Source organism: Lucilia cuprina, chromosome 4 (genome assembly GCF_022045245.1).
Source record: "Lucilia cuprina isolate Lc7/37 chromosome 4, ASM2204524v1, whole genome shotgun sequence".
In the NCBI taxonomy this organism is placed as follows: Eukaryota; Metazoa; Arthropoda; class Insecta; order Diptera; family Calliphoridae; genus Lucilia; species Lucilia cuprina.
In genome coordinates this window covers 62,807,937-62,818,833 of record NC_060952.1, presented here as the reverse complement: position 1 = coordinate 62,818,833, position 10,897 = coordinate 62,807,937, and positions in this window count along the sequence as shown.

Here is a 10,897-nt window from a genome sequence, read left to right as displayed (position 1 = left end):
AAATACATCTTCACACGCACATGTACATCTTTATCCAATTGCTTTTTTAACAAAGCATGAAAAAAATGTGGCTTTTTTGAAGAAATTTTCAGATGTTGTCTCGGATTTTTGCTCTTATCTCCGTTATTTATAGACCGATTTTGCTGATTTTAAATAGCGATCTTCTCGAAAGCATGTCTAACTGAATTATTGAAGATTCGGATCTCGCCGATATCTGGGGACCTCTAAAAACTGATTTCAACAGACAGACGGACTTGGCTTAATCGACTCCGCTATCTATAAGGATCCAGAATATATATACTTTATAGGGTCGGAAAATTATATTATAGAACTTCAAATTTCGTTCGGTACCGAACACCAAACCTTTGTTCGGTTTTCAAAGTTCGGTGAACACGAACTTTTTCTTAAATGAAAAACGCATTTATGATTGAAAAGTAATAAATTTGTAATAACATTTAAAACCAAAATATGTATCGAAATCAAAATGAAGGGTATATAAGATTCGGCACAGCCGAATATAGCACTCTTACTTGTTGTTTGTTTGTTTGGATTGGGGATGCCAACGGGAATTCCCGAAAATCCCGGTATTTGAAACTATCGAAAACCGGGATTTTTAAAAATGACATCCCGGGGATTTTCGGAATTTTAAAATCCCGAAGTTTAAATGTTTTCCGATAAATTTATACATTATAAAATATTAAGAATTATAGAATAGTTTTTATTAAAAAAGCAGGATCATGAAATTTTAAACATTTCGGCCTGTTTTCAAATCGAATTGCATTATTTGTTGAGTAATTTTTTAGACTTAAGATGGCTCTACAAACTTACAAGCTAAAATATCAAAAATAAAAAGGGCAATAAAAAATAAGCATTTGACTTGATTTGTATGTACCTCGTCTCCGATATATTTAAGCAATTTATTGTTAAAAAACTAATTTCCTGAAATATGCTTTATATGGGGCTTCCCCCAAGCTCCCTATTTGAGGCGATTCTCATAAAATATGGAGGATGAATTTAAGGTTCCATAAAATGTATAAATGCTGAATTTCACTATGACACTAGTCTTTTTAAGCGAATTATTCACATTAAAGTCATTTGAAGGGGTTACGCAGCTTTTTGTCGATATACGAGTATATTTAACATAATTGTGAGCTACTCGGGCAAATCCAATATACCCTCCCCACTAAAGTGGTGTAGGGTATAAAAAGGATAATAAATATACAATAAAAAGGATTTGATACTATCGGATATGGGAATATTAAAATCTATGCTGGCAGTCAACCTATTAATAAGATGGCTAGATGATAATTCTCTTATTTGGGTAAGAGGACACAATATATAACTGAAAACAATATTTCAAATAGTTTGGCAAAAGCTGGAACTATGATGGCTATACTTGATATAGACCAGTTTTGTGGTGTTTCCCGAACGGCCATTAAAAACCATACATCCGATATTCAGCTCAAGACGGCACTGTATTTATAAAATTGTTTTATTATTTTTAGTACTTTGAATTAACTTGTTTTCCAAAAATTTCACAAAATACTTATGGGAAAGCTTTCTGTATCAGTAAAGACATACTTATTGTATTCATATTGTAATATGAAATAGAAAATGTTATTTTTGTCGGTAAAATATTAAGATTTTTTTTAAATTTATTTATATTTTTCGGGATTTAGAAATCCCTATGTCCGTCCGTCTGTCCTTGTAATCAAACTACAGGCCGCAATTTTGAAGAAATTTGGTACATGATCTTCTATTGTCCCTATTGAAAATGGTTAAGATCGGTCCATTATGTCACCTAGCCCCCATAAAACTGTACCCCCGAATAGGGCTTGTAAACATTTTAATCAAACTACAGGTCGCAATTTTGGAGATAATTCAATGAAAGTTGACACATGATCTTTTATGGTACTGTAGACGAAAATGGTTAACATCGGTCCATTATTTCACCTAGCCCCCATACAACTGAACCCCGAAGAGAGCTTGTAATCAAACTACAGGTCGCAATTTTGGAGATAATTTTATGAAATTTGGCACATGATCTTTTATGGTACTGTATTGATTACTCTATTGAAAATGGTTAACATTGGTCCATTATTTCACCTAGGAACCATAGAACTGAACCCGCCAAATAGGAAAGTTCATATTATGTTTAATATATAAAAATGAACCCGCCAATAAGGCTTTAAAGTTCATAATTATGTTTAATATATATAAACTAAATCACATTTTATTCGTATACAGGTGTAGGGTAGTATATGGTCGACCTTAGGTTTTCTGCAAGAGGGCTCATAAAGGAGTATTGTAAAAATGGGCCTTTCTTTATAGAAGTTGGTAGTGAAATTATCTTCTACTTCGAAATTATGTATGTAGAATTTAAACGTGTTATTAGGTGAATTTAGTTCATTTTAAGTCATTTTCTGAAAGGGAGTTTGTGTGAGCGCCGATTTTTGTTGACATAATCGAACATTTAATTAAGGATCCATTCGGGGGTTATGTTGTATGGGGCCTAGGCGAGTGATATATAAATATATAATATATATATATATAATAATATATATATAATATATATATATATATATATATATATATATATATATATATAATATATATAATATATATATATATATATATATATATATATATATAATATTATAAATATACATATAATATATATATATAATATATATGTATATGTATATATATACTCATTTTCTGAGTCGATTTAACTTTGTCCGTCTGTCTGTGTGTCCATGTATATGATGTGCGCACGCTAGATGTTGCAATTTCCATGATTTTATCACATTTGGCACATACACTTCTTTTGCTTTAAGGACATATATATAATATTATATATATATATATATATAATATATATATATATATATATATATATATATATATATATATATATATATATATAATATATATATATATATATATATATATAATATATATATATATATATATATATATATATATATATATATATATAATATATATATACTATATATATATATATATATACAGACATCAAAAAACTGACCTATGCGAAATTTTGTGGTATTTGCTTCATAAAAAACTAGTTTGTAAACATTTGAAGCTATTTATACAGTATTCCGGGGGGTACATTTGTATGGGGGCTATGTGAAATCGTTGACCGATTTTGCCCATTTTCAATACCAAACATCTCTGCTCAATAAAATATATTTTGGGAAAATCTCAATATCTCTTATTTTGTGGACGCTATCGTGCCAACAACAGACAGACGGACAGACGGACGGACATGGCTAGATCGTCTTAGAATCTTACGAGGTCCCAGAATATATATACTTTATGGGGTCTTAGAGCAATATTTCGATGTGCTACACACGGAATGACAAAATCAATATACCCCCCATCTTTTTTGATGGTGGGTATAAAAAGAAAATTTATTATTGGTTAAAGTAGCCGTTCTTTGAACTTAAATGTTCTTTATGTTAGCTGGAAAAAAGCGGAAACAAAAGATAAATTAATTATTAAACAATTAACAAAGAATATAAATAATTTTAAAAAATAACGTATTTTGACAATTTGAATTTTAAAAGACCTTTTGCTATATATATAGAAATCTTACCTATTAGTTTAAGTTATATTGATGTTTATTTTAAGTATTAAATGAGATTTGAAAAGAAATTTTGTTATAAAAATGTTTTGCTAAATTTTGTGCAGTTACAGGTACAGTGGGCCGAAGATGTGTAAGTTGGTGATATAGTGAGTTGTTAAATATGTGTATAGGAACAAGAATATGAAAGAGGTCATTAATAGGATAAGTGACCAAGATAGGGTGGGCGACGAAGATGGGGTTAACATCTTTACCCATAATTTATAAATGTTTGTGTTATATGGAAATGAAATTGAGTGAAGTTAGGTAGTTAGATATTTTTTTGTTGTGACGAACCACAGTTGGCGTAGATGCGGGTTGAGATCCCACGCCGAAGACTGAGCTAGTAGAGGCGGCATCGTAGATCACCAAAAGAACACAGAAGGTTTCTTAACAATAAATGGCGCCCAATCGGAAACGAATACCAACATCATGTTGAAACGGAAATCGTCCTAACCGTTGAAAATAAGAGTTAGTTTGCGTATTTCTTGACATGATATATTTGTCATTGCATATGATAAATAAGTTAGATAGCAGAAATTATATAGAGTATTTAACAAAATTGTCCTAATAAAAATTAAATTAATTAGTTTGCGATTTTGTTTATAGTTCTTTTTGTTTATGTTGATAAAAATCTCACCGTACAAATGTCCTAATATCGGGAATATAGTTTGCATTATGTACTGAGAATATTGTTGAGTAAATTGAAATATGTCCTAAATTTGAAAATAATATTTAGCAAGTCATTATAGAACACATTTTTTTTTTTTTTTTGGATACCGTCAGAAACATATTTAACATTACAACATCAACCACCAAAACAGCTTCACAGCTACTGGAAATCCACTGTTCATGTAATTTTATGTTATAGTGTTTTGTAAAATTTTAAAATATAATTTTTGATGGTATTATAAATTTTTGTAACTTCTTTGTGAAAATTTTGTAACCTTATTGTGTCATCTGTATTTTGTGTAATTTTATTTTAATTTTTGTTCAATTAGTGTAGTATTAAATGTTAATTGTATTTTATGTAATTTCATGTCAAAAATTAGTTTTGTATTATGTGAATTTTATGTTGTAATCGTCCTTTATTAAAAAAGTGAACTTTCTAAAAATATAATTAAGTATATGTATATTGTTTTCATTTGTGTTTTATTTATATTAGCTCATCAGTATCGTTCATTAATTTATGTATTTGGGGCATTTCACGTCAAGTGCTTCAGACTGAAAGATGCACACTGAAAACCATAATTTTAAATGTAGATGATTTTGTGGAAGAACTGTGTAGAGGATTGCTAAATTTGAGAACCCATGACTTTTTAGTCAAAGAGCAGTGGTCATTCTTCAAGGACTTGAAAACACATTTGAAGTCTGATGAATTCATTATTTCATTTGATTTCGCAGAGATCTATAAATATGTTCTTCAGGATTCCATACAAGCATTCCACTTCAATAACAACCAAGCAACTATATTCACAGTAGTTATTCACTACACGAAAGAAGAAAACCTGGAACACAAAAGTATGGTAATCGTATCTGACGATTTAAAACATGACACCGTTGCAGTTTATGAGTACCAGAAGATAATACTAAATTGTCTAAAATCAAAATTTACAGTAGAAAAGGTATACTACGTTTCGGACGGAGCTCGTCAACATTTTAAAAACAAAAGTAGCTTCGCAAATTTTACAGCTCATGAAAAAGATTTTGGAATGCCAGCTGAGTGGCATTTTCATCTTACTGCTAATGGTAAAGGAGCATGTGATGGTATTGGAGCAAACCTCAAAAGAAATGCAGCGAAGTATAGCCTCCAGTGCTCTCATCAAGATCGCATGCGACTGCTTTATTCCATTGGGCAAAGAATTATTGTAAAGAAACTAAAATAGTTTTTAGTAGCAAAGAGGATCATGAGGAAACATTGAAAACACTAAAGAGCAGATTCGATGCTGCGGTAACAATCGATGGCACTGCTCAATACCATGCTTTCATACCGCTTGTCGATGGAAGACTCAAATCGAAAAAAGTTTTCTGCATCTACTCAATGCGATTTCTTTCCAAAGCCAAAAAAGAAGCCAGCAGCGAAATCAGTAGCTGAATCTAATAACGCCAAGAAAGGATTGGCAAAAAATCAGCTAATAAAGGCCACAAATAAGGAGGATAAAAGTATGGATATTTGAAAATTTAAAAACTTCATAAATTTAGTATAAAAATAGTTATTATATAAATTGATCTATTGTGATTAAGATTAAATTTTACTAAATCTTTTTATTATTTTATTATTATTATTATTATATATTAAATTAATTATTATTACAAATAAATAACAAAATTAAATTATTCAACATTTCCATAGAAAAAAAGTGATTTTTATTCCTGAGGTTAACATATTATGTTTATTACAGTATCGAGGCTATGAAATTTTAGTTGGGTATGTTACATATAGGGTTGCCAGCATAGCTGGACTTGGCTGGATTGTCCATCTTTTTTATGCTTGTCCAGTTTCAAGCTAAAATTTAAATTGTTTTGCTAAATAAAATATTTTAGTACACTGCAGTAATTATACCCTACACCACTTTAGTGGGGAGGGTATATTGGATTTGTGCTGATGTTTGTAACATACAAAAATATTCATCCTAGATTCACCTTAAAGTATACCAATCGGCTTAGAATCGTTTTCTGAGTCGATTAAGCTATGTCCGTCCGTCTGGCTGTCCATGTAAACCTTGTGTATTTTACATAATTGGATGAAATTTGGCACGCACGTTTTATTTGACCCAAGGACGAAGCCTATTGAAAATGGTTAAAATCGGTCCATTATTTCACCTAGCCCCCATAGAACAGAACCCCCGAAAAGGGCTTCTGAGCTCATAACTATGTTAAATATACAGATCGATAAAATACGGCACAACTAAGTTTTATAGAAGTTTTGATGACCCTGCCAAATTTCGTAAAGATCGGGCGCCATTTGACCCTAGCTCCCATACAAAATCCCCTTCAGAAAATTACTTGAATGCCCCAAATTAACTTATAAACACAAATATCGCGATGAAATTCAGCACAATAAAATATTATATAAATATAAATATATTCACAAAATTGTATCGGGCTTGGTCCATATTTGCCCCTAGCCCCCATATAAAGCCTCTTTCAGAAAATTAGTTTTTCATCAACAAGGGAATATTGAAGATAAATGCTTTATTATGCAAAATAAATCACATTAAATATTCATAACTGGTGTAGGGTATCATATGGTCGACCACGCCCGACTTTAGTTTATTACTTGTTTTTATGTTATCTTCAAATCATGTTCATTATAGTTCGTTGATAGAGAATTTTTTGATTTTACTGAATATTTTTTCCCCTGTAAAAAATATCCAACTTATATCTACAACATATGTTTGATTTATGAATATGTAAACAAACCAAAGAAATCAAAAATTTGGTAAATTTTACGTTTTTTGAAAGAAATATATAAATTAATAACGAATATTAAAAAATTATTTGTAATTATATTTATTTTAAATTTATTTATCATAAATTAGTTTTTAAAAGAGTTTATTTGTCATGAAAATTTTTATTTTAATAATATGTTCGTATCATGAAGTTTTAAAACAATAATATATTTTTAATGATACTACATGTTTTGTTAACTTTAAATATCCATTTATTTATAGGAAAAAATCAAAGTTACAATTATTTGTTTTTTAGTGTTTTGTTAGCGATTGAGATTTCAGCAAAAGGGCGTTACCAGTCTTTGTTTATAAACAAAAAATTGGATTTCGCTTATTTTTTGGATATTTTTTTGATTGAGAGTAAAATAAAAATTACTCTATATCATAAAGTTACTGTATATTTCTTACAGGAAAGTACGCGAAAAGACCTATTATTGCGAGCGATAGTCAATTTCTTTACATACAGCTTACGTACTTATGATTTTTAAAATTTAAATGGAGCTTTTTCACATCTTTTGCTCTAAAAAGTAAGTTAACGAAGTGATCGTGGAAAACTAAAAATATATTCATACTCTGTGAACTATAGCAAAACGGAATTGGTATATGAGAACTCCTGCATTTTTTGGTGTATCACTGTGAAACTATTTACACAAAACCAAAATTAGCATTTTCTCAGTATTTTTATGTCCAGCTTTTTTGTTTTGTCCAGCTTTTTAAAGCCCAATGTCCAGCTTTTTGCGAATCGGAATCTGGCAACCCTAGTTACATACCACCGGAAAGGCTAATGTGTCTAGTTTCTCTGAGTAAGTTTAATTTTTAAGGTTTACACACAAATATGAAAAAAATTAAAATAGTGCAAATTTAAAAACCTTTGTCTTGAGTTACAAAACATTTATTTTGATAGATATCCCACTCGCATCCAACTAAGCGACAAAAAAATTTTTAAAGGAAAAGACCTAAGCTTTCTTTTAAGAAAAAAAAATTAATAAAAAAGAGTCCATTTTGGAAAAAAAGTCAAAAAGGTTTTTGATTTTTCAAAAAAAGTAAGAAATTGTATGTCTTGAGTTATAAAACATTTTTTTATAGATATCCCACTTGCATCCCACTAAGCGACAAAAAGGGTGTTAAAGGAAAACACATAAGCTCTCTTCTGAGCAAAAAATAAAAATAAAAAATGGGTCCATTTTTTAAAAAAAATCAACAAAGTTTTTGATTTTGCAAAAAATTTTAAAATTTTAAATCTTGAGTTACAAAATATTTTTTTTAAAGATGTCCCACTAAGCGACCATATAGGTCGCTTAAGAAAAGACCTAAGCTTTCTTAAAAAAAATAAAAAAATAAAAAGGGCCATTTTGAAAAAAAGTCAAAAATATTTTTGATTTAAAAAAAATCAGAAATATTTTATTAAATTTTTTTAATTTTATTTTTCGAAAGATTGCATAAATAGTTATCTAAACTATTTTTCTAAGAACAATAGGTAATACGTTATATGGATAAAAAAACACCTGTTTGGCCAAAATGTCAAATTTTGACCTTAATTATATTTTTAGAAAGTTCACTTTTTTAATAAAGCACGATTACAACATAAAATTCACACAATACAATACTAATTTTTGACATGAATTTACATAAAATACAATTAACATTTAATACTACACTAATTGAAAATTAGAAAATTAGAATAATATTACACAAAATACAGATGACACAATAAGGTTACAAAATTTTCACAAAGAAGTTACAAAAATTTATAATACTATCAAAAATTATATTTTAAAATTTTACAAAACACTATAACATAAAATTACAGGAACAGTGGATTTCCAGTAGCTGTGAAGCTGTTTTGGTGGTTGATGTTGTAATGTTAAATATGTTTCTGACGGTATCCAAAAAAAAAATGTTGTGTTCTATAATGACTTGCTAAATATTATTTTCAAATTTAGGACATATTTCAATTTACTCAACAATATTCTCAGTACATAATGCAAACTATATTCCCGATATTAGGACATTTATACGGTGAGATTTTTATCTACATAAACAAAAAGAACTATTTAAAAAATCGCAAACTAATTAATTTAATTTTTATTAGGACAATTTTGTTAAATACTCTATTCAATTTCTCCTATCTAACTTATTTATCATATGCAAACTAACCACTCTTTAGATGTTAGGACAATGACAAATATATCATGTCAAGAAATACGCAAACTAACTCTTATTTTCAACGGTTAGGACGATTTCCGTTTCAACATGATGTTGGTATTCATTTCCGATTGGGCGCCATTTATTGTTACGAAACCTTCTGTGTTCTTTTGGTGATCTACGATGCCGCCTCTACTAGCTCAGTCTTTGGCATGGGATCTCAACCCGCATCTACGCCAACTGTGGTTCGTCACAACAAAAAAATATCTAACTACCTAACTTCACTTAATTTCATTTCCATGTAACACAAACATTTATAAATTATGGGTAAAGATGTTAATCCCATCTTCGTCGCCCACCCTACCTTGGTCACTTATCCTATTAATGACCCCTTTCATATTCTTGTTCCTATACACATATTTAACAACTCACTATATCACCAACTTACATCTTCGGCCCACTGTACTTGTAACTGCACAAAATTTAGCAAAACATTTTTATAACAAAATTTCTTTTCAAATCGCATTTATTACATTTAATACTTAAAATAAACATCAAAATTCAAATTATCGAAATACGTTATTTTTTAAAATTATTTATATTCTTAGTTAATTACCTAATAATTAATTTATCTTTTGTTTCCTGTTTTTTAGCTAACATAAAGAACATTTAAGTTTAAACGAACGGTTACTTTAACCAAAAATAAATTTTCTTTTTTTTATTTGAAATAGGAAGGATGAATCTTATATATATATATATATATATATATATATATATATATATATATAGTATATATATATATATCTATATATATATATATATATATATATATATATATATAATATAATTATAATATATATATATATATATAGCTATATATATAATATATTATATATATATAGTATACTATATATATATAGATATATATATATATATATATATATATATAAAGTACTATATATATATTTTTTTTTTTTTTTTGATGCGGGTGGGATATCTATCAAAAAAGATATTTTGTAACTCAAGATTTAAAATTTTTGAATTTTTTTTTTTGCAAAATCTAAAATTTTGTTAACTTTTTTTTAAAAATGGATCGTTTGATGGGTGAGTTTGTGGTGTTGAAATAGTTTCCGACATATCAAAAAATGTTCCTGTTTCGCTAGGTTCCCTATCGGCATTCATTGGCGTTCTCCCTAATGACATTTTGATGATCTTTCTTTTAAAAATTCTAATTTATTGGTTTTTTAATACTTCCTGTATTTTAAAGAAATAAGTATCTTAAAAATATAATAAACAAATGGGACATTTCACGTCAAGTGAACCAACTTTTGAAATCGATGTCTTCCGATCGCGATGAAATTTGCACTAATGTTAGTTATATTGGATAGTAATTCGGATAGTAATTTTTCACTTTTTTTTCTAAATGGGCCCTTTTTATTATTATTTTTTTTTAAGAAAGCTTAGGTCTTTTCCTAAGCGACCTATATGGTCGCTTAGTGGGATGCGAGTGGGATATCTATCAAAAAAATATTAAAAAAATTTTTAAAATTTTTGAATTTTTTGGCAAAATCAAAAACTTTGTTGAGATTTAAAAAAATGGACCCATTTTTAATTTTTTTAAACACCCTTTTTGTCGCTTAGTGGGATGCGAGTG